Raw genomic sequence first — 17,979 nt, 5'->3', positions numbered from 1 at the left:
CTGTCTGGGGTCGTCTGTGTCGGGTAAGCCTCCCTTGTAGTGTATTAAAGCCTGAGTTAAAGTCTCACATGTCTTTGTGGTTCTTGACGCTTAGCGCATCACTCTCTCCCAGACTCTCTCTCTCTCCCAGACTCTCTCTCTCTCCCAGACCCTCTCTCTCTCTCCCAGACACTCTCTCTCTCTCCCAGACCCTCTCTCTCTCTCCCAGACCCTCTCTCTCTCCCAGACCCTCTCTCTCTCCCAGACCCTCTCTCTCTCTCCCAGACTCTCTCTCTCTCTCCCAGACCCCCTCTCTCTCTCCCAGACCCTCTCTCTCTCCCAGACCCTCTCTCTCTCTCCCAGACTCTCTCTCTCTCTCTCTCCCAGACCCTGTCTCTCTCTCCCAGACCCTCTCTCTCTCCCAGACTCTCTCTCTCTCTCCCAGACTCTCTCTCTCTCTCCCAGACCCTCTCTCTCTCCCAGACTCTCTCTCTCTCTCCCAAACCCTCTCTCTCTCTCCCAGACCCTCTCTCTCTCTCCCAGACTCTCTCTCTCTCTCCCAGACCCTCTCTCTCTCTCCCAGACCCTCTCTCTCTCCCAGACCCTCTCTCTCTCTCCCAGACTCTCTCTCTCTCTCTCTCCCAGACCCTCTCTCTCTCTCCCAGACCCTCTCTCTCTCCCAGACCCTCTCTCTCTCTCCCAGACCCTCTCTCTCTCCCAGACCCTCTCTCTCTCCCAGACTCTCTCTCTCTCTCCCAGACCCTCTCTCTCTCCCAGACCCTCTCTCTCTCTCCCAGACTCTCTCTCTCTCTCTCCCAGACTCTCTCTCTCTCCCAGACTCTCTCTCTCTCCCAGACTCTCTCTCTCTCTCCCAGACCCTCTCTCTCTCTCCCAGACCCTCTCTCTCTCTCCCAGACCCTCTCTCTCTCTCCCAGACCCTCTCTCTCTCCCAGACCCTCTCTCTCACTCCCAGACTCTCTCTCTCTCCCAGACTCTCTCTCTCTCCCAGACTCTCTCTCTCTCCCAGACCCTCTCTCTCTCCCAGACCCTCTTTCTCTCCCAGACCCTCTCTCTCTCTCCCAGACCCTCTCTCTCTCTCCCAGACCCTCTCTCTCTCTCCCAGACTCTCTCTCTCTCTCCCAGACTCTCTCTCTCTCCCAGACTCTCTCTCTCTCCCAGACTCTCTCTCTCTCTCCCAGACTCTCTCTCTCTCCCAGACCCTCTCTCTCTCTCCCAGACCCTCTCTCTCTCTCCCAGACCCTCTCTCTCTCTCCCAGACCCTCTCTCTCTCCCAGACCCTCTCTCTCTCTCCCAGACTCTCTCTCTCTCCCAGACTCTCTCTCTCTCCCAGACTCTCTCTCTCTCCCAGACCCTCTCTCTCTCTCCCAGACCCTCTCTCTCTCTCCCAGACCCTCTCTCTCTCTGTGGTGATACACCACTGTACCTCCCTACCATTGTACATAGTATATAATAGTTGTGCGTAACGTGGCCCTGTAATACTGTGTATTGTACTGTAACTCTGCAGAGGTTCGGTCACTGGTAGGTAACCCGACCTGGCCACGGAGAGCTCCGCCTTAGCCACTCCCCCGGGAGTCAGTATAAGAACCTCTTCTGGGACAGCCCCCATTCTGTCTGGGGTCGTCTGTGTCGGGTAAGCCTCCCTTGTAGTGTATTAAAGCCTGAGTTAAAGTCTCACATGTCTTTGTGGTTCTTGACGCTTAGCGCATCACTCTCTCCCAGACTCTCTCTCTCTCCCAGACTCTCTCTCTCTCCCAGACCCTCTCTCTCTCTCCCAGACACTCTCTCTCTCTCCCAGACCCTCTCTCTCTCTCCCAGACCCTCTCTCTCTCTCCCAGACCCTCTCTCTCTCTCCCAGACCCTCTCTCTCTCCCAGACTCTCTCTCTCTCCCAGACTCTCTCTCTCTCCCAGACTCTCTCTCTCTCCCAGACCCTCTCTCTCTCTCCCAGACCCTCTCTCTCTCTCCCAGACTCTCTCTCTCTCCCAGACCCTCTCTCTCTCTCCCAGACCCTCTCTCTCTGCCAGACTCTCTCTCTCTCCCAGACTCTCTCTCTCTCCCAGACCCTCTCTCTCTCTCTCTCTCTCCCAGACTCTCTCTCTCTCCCAGACTCTCTCTCTCTCCCAGACCCTCTCTCTCTCCCAGACCCTCTCTCTCTCCCAGACACTCTCTCTCTCGCAGACCCTCTCTCTCTCCCAGACTCTCTCTCTCTCCCAGACCCTCTCTCTCTCCCAGACCCTCTCTTTCTCTCCCAGACCCTCTCTCTCTCTCCCAGACTCTCTCTCTCTCTCCCAGACCCTCTCTCTCTCTCCTAGACCCTCTCTCTCTCTCCCAGACCCTCTCTCTCTCTCCCAGACCCTCTCTCTCTCTCTCCCAGACCCTCTCTCTCTCTCTCCCAGACCCTCTCTCTCTCTCTCCCAGACTCTCTCTCTCTCTCCCAGACCCTCTCTCTCTCTCTCCCAGACCCTCTCTCTCTCCCAGACTCTCTCTCTCTCTCCCAGACCCTCTCTCTCTCTCCCAGACCCTCTCTCTCTCTCTCTCCTCTCTCTCTCAGACTCTCTCTTCTCCCAGACTCTCTCTCTCTCTCCCAGACCCTCTCTCTCTCTCCCAGACTCTCTCTCTCTCTCCCAGACTCTCTCTCTCTCTCCCAGACCCTCTCTCTCTCTCCCAGACCCTCTCTCTCTCTCCCAGACCCTCTCTCTCTCTCCCAGACCCTCTCTCTCTCTCTCTCTCTCTCTCCCAGACCCTCTCCCTCTCTCCCAGACACTCTCTCTCTCTCCCAGACCCTCTCTCTCTCTCTCTCTCTCCCAGACCCTCTCTCTCTCTCCCAGAGCCTCTCTCTCTCTCCCAGACCCTCTCTCTCTCTCTCTCTCTCTCTCTCCCAGACTCTCTCTCTCTCTCCCAGACCCTCTCTCTCTCTCCCAGACCCTCTCTCTCTCTCTCTCTCTCTCTCCCAGACTCTCTCTCTCTCCCAGACCCTCTCTCTCTCTCCCAGACCCTCTCTCTCTCCCAGACCCTCTCTCTCTCCCAGACTCTCTCTCTCTCTCCCAGACCCTCTCCCTCTCTCTCCCAGACCCTCCCTCTCTCTCCCAGACCCTCTCTCTCTCTCCCAGACTCTCTCTCTCTCTCCCAGACCCCCTCTCTCTCTCCCAGACCCTCTCTCTCTCCCAGACCCTCTCTCTCTCTCCCAGACTCTCTCTCTCTCCCAGACCCTCTCTCTCTCTCCCAGACCCTCTCTCTCTCCCAGACCCTCTCTCTCTCTCTCTCCCAGACCCTCTCTCTCTCCCAGACTCTCTCTCTCTCTCTCTCCCAGACCCTCTCTCTCTCTCTCTCCCAGACCCTCTCTCTCTCTCCCAGACCCTCTCTCTCTCTCCCAGACCCTCTCTCTCTCTCTCAGACCCTCTCTCTCTCTCCCAGACCCTCTCTCTCTCCCAGACTCTCTCTCTCTCCCAGACTCTCTCTCTCTCTCTCCCAGACTCTCTCTCTCCCAGACTCTCTCTCTCTCCCAGACCCTCTCTCTCTCTCCCAGACTCTCTCTCTCTCCCAGACCCTCTCTCTCTCCCAGACCCTCTCTCTCTCTCCCAGACCCTCTCTCTCTCTCCCAGACCCTCTCTCTCTCTCCCAGACCCTCTCTCTCTCTCCCAGACCCCCTCTCTCTCCCAGACTCTCTCTCTCTCCCAGACTCTCTCTCTCTCCCAGACCCTCTCTCTCTCTCCCAGACTCTCTCTCTCTCCCAGACTCTCTCTCTCTCCCAGACCCTCTCTCTCTCTCCCAGACTCTCTCTCTCTCCCAGACTCTCTCTCTCTCTCCCAGACCCTCTCTCTCTCTCCCAGACCCTCTCTCTCTCCCAGACCCTCTCACTCTCTCCCAGACCCTCTCTCTCTCTCCCAGACCCTCTCTCTCTCTCTCCCAGACTCTCTCTCTCTCTCCCAGACCCTCTCTCTCTCCCAGACCCTCTCTCTCTCCCAGACCCTCTCTCTCTCTCCCAGACCCTCTCTCTCTCTCCCAGACTCTCTCTCTCTCTCCCAGACTCTCTCTCTCTCCCAGACCCTCTCTCTCCCAGACCCTCTCTCTCTCTCCCAGACCCTCTCTCTCTCTCCCAGACTCTCTCTCTCTCCCAGACCCTCTCTCTCTCTCCCAGACTCTCTCTCTCTCCCAGACCCTCTCTCTCTCTCCCAGACTCTCTCTCTCTCCCAGACCCTCTCTCTCTCTCCCAGACTCTCTCTCTCTCTCCCAGACCCTCTCTCTCTCTCCCAGACCCTCTCTCTCTCTCTCTCTCCCAGACCCTCTCTCTCTCTCTCTCTCCCAGACTCTCTCGCTCTCCCAGACTCTCTCTCTCTCCCAGACCCTCTCTCTCTCTCTCTCTCCCAGACTCTCTCTCTCCCAGACTCTCTCTCTCTCTCCCAGACTCTCTCTCTCTCTCCCAGACCCTCTCTCTCTCCCAGACCCTCTCTCTCTCTCTCTCCAAGGCCCTCTCTCTCTCCCAGACTCTCTCTCTCTCCCAGACCCTCTCTCTCTCTCCTCTCTCTCTCTCTCTCTCTCCCAGACCCTCTCTCTCTCCCAGACTCTCTCTCTCTCCCAGACCCTCTCTCTCTCTCCCAGACCCTCTCTCTCTCCCAGACTCTCTCTCTCTCTCCCAGACCCTCTCCCTCTCTCTCCCAGACCCTCCCTCTCTCTCCCAGACCCTCTCTCTCTCTCCCAGACTCTCTCTCTCTCTCCCAGACCCCCTCTCTCTCTCCCAGACCCTCTCTCTCTCCCAGACCCTTTCTCTCTCTCCCAGACTCTCTCTCTCTCCCAGACCCTCTCTCTCTCTCCCAGACCCTCTCTCTCTCTCCCAGACCCTCTCTCTCTCTCTCTCCCAGACCCTCTCTCTCTCCCAGACTCTCTCTCTCTCTCTCTCCCAGACCCTCTCTCTCTCTCTCTCCCAGACCCTCTCTCTCTCTCCCAGACCCTCTCTCTCTCTCCCAGACCCTCTCTCTCTCTCCCAGACCCTCTCTCTCTCTCCCAGACCCTCTCTCTCTCCCAGACTCTCTCTCTCTCCCAGACTCTCTCTCTCTCTCTCCCAGACTCTCTCTCTCCCAGACTCTCTCTCTCTCCCAGACCCTCTCTCTCTCTCCCAGACTCTCTCTCTCTCCCAGACCCTCTCTCTCTCTCCCAGACCCTCTCTCTCTCTCCCAGACCCTCTCTCTCTCTCCCAGACCCTCTCTCTCTCCCAGACCCTCTCTCTCTCTCCCAGACCCCCTCTCTCTCCCAGACTCTCTCTCTCTCCCAGACTCTCTCTCTCTCCCAGACCCTCTCTCTCTCTCCCAGACTCTCTCTCTCTCCCAGACTCTCTCTCTCTCCCAGACCCTCTCTCTCTCTCCCAGACTCTCTCTCTCTCCCAGACTCTCTCTCTCTCTCCCAGACCCTCTCTCTCTCTCCCAGACCCTCTCTCTCTCCCAGACCTTCTCTCTCTCTCCCAGACCCTCTCTCTCTCTCCCAGACCCTCTCTCTCTCTCCCAGACTCTCTCTCTCTCTCCCAGACCCTCTCTCTCTCCCAGACCCTCTCTCTCTCCCAGACCCTCTCTCTCTCTCCCAGACCCTCTCTCTCTCTCCCAGACTCTCTCTCTCTCTCCCAGACTCTCTCTCTCTCCCAGACCCTCTCTCTCCCAGACCCTCTCTCTCTCTCCCAGACCCTCTCTCTCTCTCCCAGACTCTCTCTCTCTCCCAGACCCTCTCTCTCTCTCCCAGACTCTCTCTCTCTCCCAGACCCTCTCTCTCTCTCCCAGACTCTCTCTCTCTCCCAGACCCTCTCTCTCTCTCCCAGACTCTCTCTCTCTCTCCCAGACCCTCTCTCTCTCTCCCAGACCCTCTCTCTCTCTCCCAGACCCTCTCTCTCTCTCTCTCTCCCAGACCCTCTCTCTCTCTCTCTCTCCCAGACTCTCTCGCTCTCCCAGACTCTCTCTCTCTCCCAGACCCTCTATCTCTCTCCCAGACCCTCTCTCTCTCTCCCAGACCCTCTCTCTCTCCCAGACTCTCTCTCTCTCTCCCAGACCCTCTCTCTCCCAGACCCTCTCTCTCTCCCAGACTCTCTCTCTCTCTCCCCCAGACCCTCTCTCTCTCTCCCAGACCCTCTCTCTCTCCCAGACCCTCTCTCTCTCTCCCAGACCCTCTCTCTCTCTCCCAGACTCTCTCTCTCTCTCCCAGACTCTCTCTCTCTCCCAGACCCTCTCTCTCCCAGACCCTCTCTCTCTCTCCCAGACCCTCTCTCTCTCCCAGACTCTCTCTCTCTCTCTCTCCCAGACCCTCTCTCTCTCTCCCAGACTCTCTCTCTCCCAGACTCTCTCTCTCTCTCTCTCCCAGACTCTCTCTCTCTCCCGGACTCTCTCTCTCTCTTCCAGACCCTCACTCTCTCCCAGACCCTCTCTCTCTCTCTCCCAGACCCTCTCTCTCTCCCAGACCCTCTCTCTCTCTCTCCCAGACCCCCTCTCTCTCTCCCAGACTCTCTCTCTCTCTCCCAGACTCTCTCTCTCTCTCCCAGACCCTCTCTCTCTCTCCCAGACCCTCTCTCTCTCCCAGACTCTCTCTCTCCCAGACTCTCTCTCTCTCTCCCAGACTCTCTCTCTCTCTCCCAGACCCTCTCTCTCTCCCAGACCCTCTCTCTCTCTCTCTCCAAGACCCTCTCTCTCTCCCAGACTCTCTCTCTCTCCCAGACTCTCTCTCTCTCTCCTCTCTCTCTCTCTCTCTCTCCCAGACCCTCTCTCTCTCCCAGACTCTCTCTCTCTCTCCCAGACCCTCTCTCTCTCTCCCAGACCCTCTCTCTCTCCCAGACTCTCTCTCTCCCAGACTCTCTCTCTCTCTCCCAGACTCTCTCTCTCTCTCCCAGACCCTCTCTCTCTCCCAGACCCTCTCTCTCTCTCTCTCCAAGACCCTCTCTCTCTCCCAGACTCTCTCTCTCTCCCAGACTCTCTCTCTCTCTCCTCTCTCTCTCTCTCTCTCTCCCAGACTCTCTCTCTCTCTCCCAGACTCTCTCTCTCTCTCCCAGACCCTCTCTCTCTCCCAGACCCTCTCTCTCTCCCAGACTCTCTCTCTCTCTCCCAGACGCTCTCTCTCTCCCGGACCCTCTCTTTCTCACACTCTCTCTCTCTCCCAGACCCTCTCTCTCTCTCCCGGGCCCTCTCTTTCTCTCTCTCTCTCTCAGACCCTCTCTCTCTCTCTCTCTCTCTCTGCCAGAGCCTCTCTCTCTCTCCCAGACCCTCTCTCTCTCTCTCTCTCTCTCTCCCAGACTCTCTCTCTCTCTCCCAGACCCTCTCTCTCTCTCCCAGACCCTCTCTCTCTCTCTCTCTCTCTCTCCCAGACTCTCTCTCTCTCCCAGACCCTCTCTCTCTCTCCCAGACCCTCTCTCTCTCCCAGACCCTCTCTCTCTCCCAGACTCTCTCTCTCTCTCCCAGACCCTCTCCCTCTCTCTCCCAGACCCTCCCTCTCTCTCCCAGACCCTCTCTCTCTCTCCCAGACTCTCTCTCTCTCTCCCAGACCCCCTCTCTCTCTCCCAGACCCTCTCTCTCTCCCAGACCCTCTCTCTCTCTCCCAGACTCTCTCTCTCTCCCAGACCCTCTCTCTCTCTCCCAGACCCTCTCTCTCTCCCAGACCCTCTCTCTCTCTCTCTCCCAGACCCTCTCTCTCTCCCAGACTCTCTCTCTCTCTCTCTCCCAGACCCTCTCTCTCTCTCTCTCCCAGACCCTCTCTCTCTCTCCCAGACCCTCTCTCTCCCAGACCCTCTCTCTCTCTCTCAGACCCTCTCTCTCTCTCCCAGACCCTCTCTCTCTCCCAGACTCTCTCTCTCTCCCAGACTCTCTCTCTCTCTCTCCCAGACTCTCTCTCCCAGCCTCTCTCTCTCTCCCAGACCCTCTCTCTCTCTCCCAGACTCTCTCTCTCTCCCAGACCCTCTCTCTCTCTCCCAGACCCTCTCTCTCTCTCCCAGACCCTCTCTCTCTCTCCCAGACCCTCTCTCTCTCTCCCAGACCCTCTCTCTCTCTCCCAGACCCCCTCTCTCTCCCAGACTCTCTCTCTCTCCCAGACTCTCTCTCTCTCCCAGACCCTCTCTCTCTCTCCCAGACTCTCTCTCTCTCCCAGACTCTCTCTCTCTCCCAGACCCTCTCTCTCTCTCCCAGACTCTCTCTCTCTCCCAGACTCTCTCTCTCTCTCCCAGACCCTCTCTCTCTCTCCCAGACCCTCTCTCTCTCCCAGACCCTCTCACTCTCTCCCAGACCCTCTCTCTCTCTCCCAGACCCTCTCTCTCTCTCTCCCAGACTCTCTCTCTCTCTCCCAGACCCTCTCTCTCTCCCAGACCCTCTCTCTCTCCCAGACCCTCTCTCTCTCTCCCAGACCCTCTCTCTCTCTCCCAGACTCTCTCTCTCTCTCCCAGACTCTCTCTCTCTCCCAGACCCTCTCTCTCCCAGACCCTCTCTCTCTCTCCCAGACCCTCTCTCTCTCTCCCAGACTCTCTCTCTCTCCCAGACCCTCTCTCTCTCTCCCAGACTCTCTCTCTCTCCCAGACCCTCTCTCTCTCTCCCAGACTCTCTCTCTCTCCCAGACCCTCTCTCTCTCTCCCAGACTCTCTCTCTCTCTCCCAGACCCTCTCTCTCTCTCCCAGACCCTCTCTCTCTCTCTCTCTCCCAGACCCTCTCTCTCTCTCTCTCTCCCAGACTCTCTCGCTCTCCCAGACTCTCTCTCTCTCCCAGACCCTCTCTCTCTCTCCCAGACCCTCTCTCTCTCTCCCAGACCCTCTCTCTCTCTCCCAGACCCTCTCTCTCTCCCAGACTCTCTCTCTCTCTCCCAGACCCTCTCTCTCCCAGACCCTCTCTCTCTCCCAGACTCTCTCTCTCTCTCCCCCAGACCCTCTCTCTCTCTCCCAGACCCTCTCTCTCTCCCAGACCCTCTCTCTCTCTCCCAGACCCTCTCTCTCTCTCCCAGACCCTCTCTCTCTCTCCCAGACTCTCTCTCTCTCCCAGACCCTCTCTCTCCCAGACCCTCTCTCTCTCTCCCAGACCCTCTCTCTCTCCCAGACTCTCTCTCTCTCTCTCTCCCAGACCCTCTCTCTCTCTCCCAGACTCTCTCTCTCCCAGACTCTCTCTCTCTCTCTCTCCCAGACTCTCTCTCTCTCCCGGACTCTCTCTCTCTCTTCCAGACCCTCACTCTCTCCCAGACCCTCTCTCTCTCTCTCCCAGACCCTCTCTCTCTCCCAGACCCTCTCTCTCTCTCTCCCAGACCCCCTCTCTCTCTCCCAGACTCTCTCTCTCTCTCCCAGACTCTCTCTCTCTCTCCCAGACCCTCTCTCTCTCTCCCAGACCCTCTCTCTCTCCCAGACTCTCTCTCTCCCAGACTCTCTCTCTCTCTCCCAGACTCTCTCTCTCTCTCCCAGACCCTCTCTCTCTCCCAGACCCTCTCTCTCTCTCTCTCCAAGGCCCTCTCTCTCTCCCAGACTCTCTCTCTCTCCCAGACCCTCTCTCTCTCTCCTCTCTCTCTCTCTCTCTCTCCCAGACCCTCTCTCTCTCCCAGACTCTCTCTCTCTCCCAGACCCTCTCTCTCTCTCCCAGACCCTCTCTCTCTCCCAGACTCTCTCTCTCTCTCCCAGACCCTCTCCCTCTCTCTCCCAGACCCTCCCTCTCTCTCCCAGACCCTCTCTCTCTCTCCCAGACTCTCTCTTTCTCTCCCAGACCCCCTCTCTCTCTCCCAGACCCTCTCTCTCTCCCAGACCCTTTCTCTCTCTCCCAGACTCTCTCTCTCTCCCAGACCCTCTCTCTCTCTCCCAGACCCTCTCTCTCTCTCCCAGACCCTCTCTCTCTCTCTCTCCCAGACCCTCTCTCTCTCCCAGACTCTCTCTCTCTCTCTCTCCCAGACCCTCTCTCTCTCTCTCTCCCAGACCCTCTCTCTCTCTCCCAGACCCTCTCTCTCTCTCCCAGACCCTCTCTCTCTCTCCCAGACCCTCTCTCTCTCTCCCAGACCCTCTCTCTCTCCCAGACTCTCTCTCTCTCCCAGACTCTCTCTCTCTCTCTCCCAGACTCTCTCTCTCCCAGACTCTCTCTCTCTCCCAGACCCTCTCTCTCTCTCCCAGACTCTCTCTCTCTCCCAGACCCTCTCTCTCTCCCAGACCCTCTCTCTCTCTCCCAGACCCTCTCTCTCTCTCCCAGACCCTCTCTCTCTCTCCCAGACCCTCTCTCTCTCTCCCAGACCCCCTCTCTCTCCCAGACTCTCTCTCTCTCCCAGACTCTCTCTCTCTCCCAGACCCTCTCTCTCTCTCCCAGACTCTCTCTCTCTCCCAGACTCTCTCTCTCTCCCAGACCCTCTCTCTCTCTCCCAGACTCTCTCTCTCTCCCAGACTCTCTCTCTCTCTCCCAGACCCTCTCTCTCTCTCCCAGACCCTCTCTCTCTCCCAGACCCTCTCTCTCTCTCCCAGACCCTCTCTCTCTCTCCCAGACCCTCTCTCTCTCTCCCAGACTCTCTCTCTCTCTCCCAGACCCTCTCTCTCTCCCAGACCCTCTCTCTCTCCCAGACCCTCTCTCTCTCTCCCAGACCCTCTCTCTCTCTCCCAGACTCTCTCTCTCTCTCCCAGACTCTCTCTCTCTCCCAGACCCTCTCTCTCCCAGACCCTCTCTCTCTCTCCCAGACCCTCTCTCTCTCTCCCAGACTCTCTCTCTCTCCCAGACCCTCTCTCTCTCTCCCAGACTCTCTCTCTCTCCCAGACCCTCTCTCTCTCTCCCAGACTCTCTCTCTCTCCCAGACCCTCTCTCTCTCTCCCAGACTCTCTCTCTCTCTCCCAGACCCTCTCTCTCTCTCCCAGACCCTCTCTCTCTCTCCCAGACCCTCTCTCTCTCTCTCTCTCCCAGACCCTCTCTCTCTCTCTCTCTCCCAGACTCTCTCGCTCTCCCAGACTCTCTCTCTCTCCCAGACCCTCTCTCTCTCTCCCAGACCCTCTCTCTCTCTCCCAGACCCTCTCTCTCTCCCAGACTCTCTCTCTCTCTCCCAGACCCTCTCTCTCCCAGACCCTCTCTCTCTCCCAGACTCTCTCTCTCTCTCCCCCAGACCCTCTCTCTCTCTCCCAGACCCTCTCTCTCTCCCAGACCCTCTCTCTCTCTCCCAGACCCTCTCTCTCTCTCCCAGACTCTCTCTCTCTCTCCCAGACTCTCTCTCTCTCCCAGACCCTCTCTCTCCCAGACCCTCTCTCTCTCTCCCAGACCCTCTCTCTCTCCCAGACTCTCTCTCTCTCTCTCTCCCAGACCCTCTCTCTCTCTCCCAGACTCTCTCTCTCCCAGACTCTCTCTCTCTCTCTCCCAGACTCTCTCTCTCTCCCGGACTCTCTCTCTCTCTTCCAGACCCTCACTCTCTCCCAGACCCTCTCTCTCTCTCTCCCAGACCCTCTCTCTCTCCCAGACCCTCTCTCTCTCTCTCCCAGACCCCCTCTCTCTCTCCCAGACTCTCTCTCTCTCTCCCAGACTCTCTCTCTCTCTCCCAGACCCTCTCTCTCTCTCCCAGACCCTCTCTCTCTCCCAGACTCTCTCTCTCCCAGACTCTCTCTCTCTCTCCCAGACTCTCTCTCTCTCTCCCAGACCCTCTCTCTCTCCCAGACCCTCTCTCTCTCTCTCTCCAAGACCCTCTCTCTCTCCCAGACTCTCTCTCTCTCCCAGACTCTCTCTCTCTCTCCTCTCTCTCTCTCTCTCTCTCCCAGACCCTCTCTCTCTCCCAGACTCTCTCTCTCTCCCAGACCCTCTCTCTCTCTCCCAGACCCTCTCTCTCTCCCAGACTCTCTCTCTCCCAGACTCTCTCTCTCTCTCCCAGACTCTCTCTCTCTCTCCCAGACCCTCTCTCTCTCCCAGACCCTCTCTCTCTCTCTCTCCAAGACCCTCTCTCTCTCCCAGACTCTCTCTCTCTCCCAGACTCTCTCTCTCTCTCCTCTCTCTCTCTCTCTCTCTCCCAGACTCTCTCTCTCTCTCCCAGACTCTCTCTCTCTCTCCCAGACCCTCTCTCTCTCCCAGACCCTCTCTCTCTCCCAGACTCTCTCTCTCTCTCCCAGACGCTCTCTCTCTCCCGGACCCTCTCTTTCTCACACTCTCTCTCTCTCCCAGACCCTCTCTCTCTCTCCCGGGCCCTCTCTTTCTCTCTCTCTCTCTCAGACCCTCTCTCTCTCTCTCCCAGACCCTCTCTCTCTCTCCCAGACCCCCTCTCTCGCTCTCTCTCTCCCAGACCCTCTCTCTCTCTCCCAGACGCTCTCTCTCTCCCGGACCCTCTCTTTCTCACACTCCCTCTCTCTCCCAGACCCTCTCTCTCTCTCCCGGGCCCTCTCTTTCTCTCTCTCTCTCAGACTCTCTCTCTCTCTCTCCCAGACCCTCTCTCTCTCTCCCAGACCCTCTCTCTCTCTCTCTCTCTCCCAGACTCTCTCTCTCTCTCCCAGACTCTCTCTCTCTCCCAGACCCTCTCTCTCTCCCAGACTCTCTCTCTCTCTCCCAGACTCTCTCTCTCTCCCAGACCCTCTCTCTCTCCCAGACTCTCTCTCTCTCTCCCAGACTCTCTCTCTCTCCCAGACCCTCTCTCTCTCCCAGACTCTCTCTCTCTCTCCCAGACCCTCTCTCTCTCCCAGACCCTCTCTCTCTCCCAGACTCTCTCTCTCTCTCCCAGACTCTCTCTCTCTCCCAGACCCTCTCTCTCTCCCAGACTCTCTCTCTCTCTCCCAGACCCTCTCTCTCTCTCCCAGACTCTCTCTCTCTCTCCCAGACTCTCTCTCTCTCCCAGACCCTCTCTCTCTCCCAGACTCTCTCTCTCTCTCCCAGACCCTCTCTCTCTCTCCCAGACCCTCTCTCTCTCCCAGACCCTCTCTCTCTCTCCCAGACCCTCTCTCTCTCCCAGACCCTCTCTCTCTCTCCCAGACTCTCTCTCTCTCTCCCAGACCCCCTCTCTCTCTCCCAGACCCTCTCTCTCTCCCAGACCCTCTCTCTCTCTCCCAGACTCTCTCTCTCTCTCTCTCCCAGACCCTGTCTCTCTCTCCCAGACCCTCTCTCTCTCCCAGACTCTCTCTCTCTCTCCCAGACTCTCTCTCTCTCTCCCAGACCCTCTCTCTCTCTCCCAGACCCTCTCTCTCTCTCCCAGACTCTCTCTCTCTCTCTCCCAGACCCTCTCTCTCTCTCCCAGACCCTCTCTCTCTCCCAGACCCTCTCTCTCTCTCCCAGACTCTCTCTCTCTCTCTCTCCCAGACCCCCTCTCTCTCTCCCAGACCCTCTCTCTCTCCCAGACCCTCTCTCTCTCTCCCAGACCCTCTCTCTCTCCCAGACCCTCTCTCTCTCCCAGACTCTCTCTCTCTCTCCCAGACCCTCTCTCTCTCCCAGACCCTCTCTCTCTCCCAGACCCTCTCTCTCTCTCCCAGACTCTCTCTCTCTCTCTCCCAGACTCTCTCTCTCTCCCAGACTCTCTCTCTCTCCCAGACTCTCTCTCTCTCTCCCAGACCCTCTCTCTCTCTCCCAGACCCTCTCTCTCTCTCCCAGACCCTCTCTCTCTCTCCCAGACCCTCTCTCTCTCTCCCAGACCCTCTCTCTCTCCCAGACCCTCTCTCTCACTCCCAGACTCTCTCTCTCTCCCAGTCTCTCTCTCCCAGACTCTCTCTCTCTCCCAGACTCTCTCTCTCTCCCAGACCCTCTCTCTCTCCCAGACCCTCTCTCTCTCCCAGACCCTCTCTCTCTCTCCCAGACCCTCTCTCTCTCTCCCAGACCCTCTCTCTCTCTCCCAGACTCTCTCTCTCTCTCCCCGACTCTCTCTCTCTCCCAGACTCTCTCTCTCTCCCAGACTCTCTCTCTCTCTCCCAGACTCTCTCTCTCTCTCCCAGACCCTCTCTCTCTCTCCCAGACCCTCTCTCTCTCTCCCAGACCCTCTCTCTCTCTCCCAGACTCTCTCTCTCTCTCCCAGACTCTCTCTCTCTCTCCCAGACCCTCTCTCTCTCTCCCAGACCCTCTCTCTCTCTCCCAGACCCTCTCTCTCTCTCCCAGACCCTCTCTCTCTCCCAGACCCTCTCTCTCTCTCCCAGACTCTCTCTCTCTCCCAGACTCTCTCTCTCTCCCAGACACTCTCTCTCTCCCATACCCTCTCTCTCTCTCCCAGACCCTCTCTCTCTCTCCCAGACCCTCTCTCTCTCTCCCAGACTCTCTCTCTCTCCCAGACTCTCTCTCTCTCCCAGACTCTCTCTCTCTCCCAGACCCTCTCTCTCTCTCCCAGACACTCTCTCTCTCTCCCAGACCCTCTCTCTCTCTCCCAGACCCTCTCTCTCTCCCAGACCCTCTCTCTCTCTCCCAGACCCTCTCTCTCTCCCAGACTCTCTCTCTCTCCCAGACTCTCTCTCTCTCCCAGACTCTCTCTCTCTCCCAGACCCTCTCTCTCTCTCCCAGACTCTCTCTCTCTCCCAGACTCTCTCTCTCTCTCCCAGACCCTCTCTCTCTCTCTCCCAGACTCTCTCTCTCTCCCAGACCCTCTCTCTCTCTCCCAGACTCTCTCTCTCTCCCAGACTCTCTCTCTCTCCCAGACCCCCTCTCTCTCTCCCAGACTCTCTCTCTCTCCCAGACTCTCTCTCTCTCTCCCAGACCCTCTCTCTCTCTCCCAGACCCTCTCTCTCTCTCCCAGACCCTCTCTCTCTCCCAGACCCTCTCTCTCTCTCCCAGACCCTCTCTCTCTCTCCCAGACCCTCTCTCTCTCTCCCAGACCCTCTCTCTCTCTCCCAGACCCTCTCTCTCTCCCAGACCCTCTCTCTCTCTCCCAGACCCTCTCTCTCTCCCAGACTCTCTCTCTCTCCCAGACCCTCTCTCTCTCTCCCAGACCCTCTCTCTCTCTCCCAGACCCTCTCTCTCTCTTCCAGACTCTCTCTCTCTCTCCCAGACACTCTCTCTCTCCCAGACCCTCTCTCTCTCTCCCAGACCCTCTCTCTCTCTCCCAGACTCTCTCTCTCTCTCCCAGACCCTCTCTCTCTCTCCCAGACCCTCTCTCTCTGCCAGACTCTCTCTCTCTCCCAGACTCTCTCTCTCTCCCAGACCCTCTCTCTCTCTCCCAGACCCTCTCTCTCTCTCTCTCTCTCTCTCCCAGACCCTCTCCCTTTCTCCCAGACACTCTCTCTCTCTCCCAGACCCTCTCTCTCTCTCTCTCTCTCCCAGACCCTCTCTCTCTCTCCCAGACCCTCTCTCTCTCTCCCAGACCCTCTCTCTCTCTCTCTCTCTCTCTCCCAGACTCTCTCTCTCTCTCCCAGACCCTCTCTCTCTCCCAGACCCTCTCTCTCTCCCAGACTCTCTCTCTCTCTCCCAGACCCTCTCCCTCTCTCTCCCAGACCCTCCCTCTCTCTCCCAGACCCTCTCTCTCTCTCCCAGACTCTCTCTCTCTCTCCCAGACCCCCTCTCTCTCTCCCAGACCCTCTCTCTCTCCCAGACCCTCTCTCTCTCTCCCAGACTCTCTCTCTCTCCCAGACCCTCTCTCTCTCTCCCAGACCCTCTCTCTCTCTCCCAGACCCTCTCTCTCTCTCTCTCCCAGACCCTCTCTCTCTCCCAGACTCTCTCTCTCTCTCTCTCCCAGACCCTCTCTCTCTCTCTCTCCCAGACCCTCTCTCTCTCTCCCAGACCCTCTCTCTCTCTCCCAGACCCTCTCTCTCTCTCCCAGACCCTCTCTCTCTCTCCCAGACCCTCTCTCTCTCCCAGACTCTCTCTCTCTCCCAGACTCTCTCTCTCTCTCTCCCAGACTCTCTCTCTCCCAGACTCTCTCTCTCTCCCAGACCCTCTCTCTCTCTCCCAGACTCTCTCTCTCTCCCAGACCCTCTCTCTCTCTCCCAGACCCTCTCTCTCTCTCCCAGACCCTCTCTCTCTCTCCCAGACCCTCTCTCTCTCTCCCAGACCCTCTCTCTCTCTCCCAGACCCCCTCTCTCTCCCAGACTCTCTCTCTCTCCCAGACTCTCGCTCTCTCCCAGACCCTCTCTCTCTCTCCCAGACTCTCTCTCTCTCCCAGACTCTCTCTCTCTCCCAGACCCTCTCTCTCTCTCCCAGACTCTCTCTCTCTCCCAGACTCTCTCTCTCTCTCCCAGACCCTCTCTCTCTCTCTCTCCCAGACCCTCTCTCTCTCCCAGACCCTCTCTCTCTCTCCCAGACCCTCTCTCTCTCTCCCAGACCCTCTCTCTCTCTCCCAGACTCTCTCTCTCTCTCCCAGACCCTCTCTCTCTCTCCCAGACCCTCTCTCTCTCTCCCAGACTCTCTCTCTCTCTCCCAGACTCTCTCTCTCTCCCAGACCCTCTCTCTCCCAGACCCTCTCTCTCTCTCCCAGACCCTCTCTCTCTCTCCCAGACTCTCTCTCTCTCCCAGACCCTCTCTCTCTCTCCCAGACTCTCTCTCTCTCCCAGACCCTCTCTCTCTCTCCCAGACTCTCTCTCTCTCCCAGACCCTCTCTCTCTCTCCCAGACTCTCTCTCTCTCTCCCAGACCCTCTCTCTCTCTCCCAGACCCTCTCTCTCTCTCTCTCTCCCAGACCCTCTCTCTCTCTCTCTCTCCCAGACTCTCTCGCTCTCCCAGACTCTCTCTCTCTCCCAGACCCTCTCTCTCTCTCCCAGACGCTCTCTCTCTCTCCCAGACCCTCTCTCTCTCTCCCAGACCCTCTCTCTCTCCCAGACTCTCTCTCTCTCTCCCAGACCCTCTCTCTCCCAGACCCTCTCTCTCTCCCAGACTCTCTCTCTCTCTCCCCCAGACCCTCTCTCTCTCTCCCAGACCCTCTCTCTCTCCCAGACCCTCTCTCTCTCTCCCAGACCCTCTCTCTCTCTCCCAGACTCTCTCTCTCTCTCCCAGACTCTCTCTCTCTCCCAGACCCTCTCTCTCCCAGACCCTCTCTCTCTCTCCCAGACCCTCTCTCTCTCCCAGACTCTCTCTCTCTCTCTCTCCCAGACCCTCTCTCTCTCTCCCAGACTCTCTCTCTCCCAGACTCTCTCTCTCTCTCTCTCCCAGACTCTCTCTCTCTCCCGGACTCTCTCTCTCTCTTCCAGACCCTCACTCTCTCCCAGACCCTCTCTCTCTCTCTCCCAGACCCTCTCTCTCTCCCAGACCCTCTCTCGCTCTCTCCCAGACCCCCTCTCTCTCTCCCAGACTCTCTCTCTCTCTCCCAGACTCTCTCTCTCTCTCCCAGACCCTCTCTCTCTCTCCCAGACCCTCTCTCTCTCCCAGACTCTCTCTCTCCCAGACTCTCTCTCTCTCTCCCAGACTCTCTCTCTCTCTCCCAGACCCTCTCTCTCTCCCAGACCCTCTCTCTCTCTCTCTCCAAGACCCTCTCTCTCTCCCAGACTCTCTCTCTCTCCCAGACTCTCTCTCTCTCTGCTCTCTCTCTCTCTCTCTCTCCCAGACCCTCTCTCTCTCCCAGACTCTCTCTCTCTCCCAGACCCTCTCTCTCTCTCCCAGACCCTCTCTCTCTCCCAGACTCTCTCTCTCCCAGACTCTCTCTCTCTCTCCCAGACTCTCTCTCTCTCTCCCAGACCCTCTCTCTCTCCCAGACCCTCTCTCTCTCTCTCTCCAAGACCCTCTCTCTCTCCCAGACTCTCTCTCTCTCCCAGACTCTCTCTCTCTCTCCTCTCTCTCTCTCTCTCTCTCTCCCAGACCCTCTCTCTCTCCCAGACTCTCTCTCTCTCCCAGACTCTCTCTCTCTCTCCCAGACCCTCTCTCTCTCCCAGACCCTCTCTCTCTCCCAGACTCTCTCTCTCTCTCCCAGACGCTCTCTCTCTCCCGGACCCTCTCTTTCTCACACTCTCTCTCTCTCCCAGACCCTCTCTCTCTCTCCCGGGCCCTCTCTTTCTCTCTCTCTCTCTCAGACCCTCTCTCTCTCTCTCCCAGACCCTCTCTCTCTCTCCCAGACCCTCTCTCTCTCTCTCTCTCTCCCAGACCCTCTCTCTCTCTCCCAGACGCTCTCTCTCTCCCAGACCCTCTCTCTCTCTCCCAGACACTCTCTCTCTCCCGGAC

The sequence above is a fragment of the Scyliorhinus torazame genome, chromosome 4, assembly GCF_047496885.1.
Source record: "Scyliorhinus torazame isolate Kashiwa2021f chromosome 4, sScyTor2.1, whole genome shotgun sequence".
NCBI classification, from domain to species: domain Eukaryota; kingdom Metazoa; phylum Chordata; class Chondrichthyes; order Carcharhiniformes; family Scyliorhinidae; genus Scyliorhinus; species Scyliorhinus torazame.
This window is presented reverse-complemented; position numbering follows the sequence as displayed.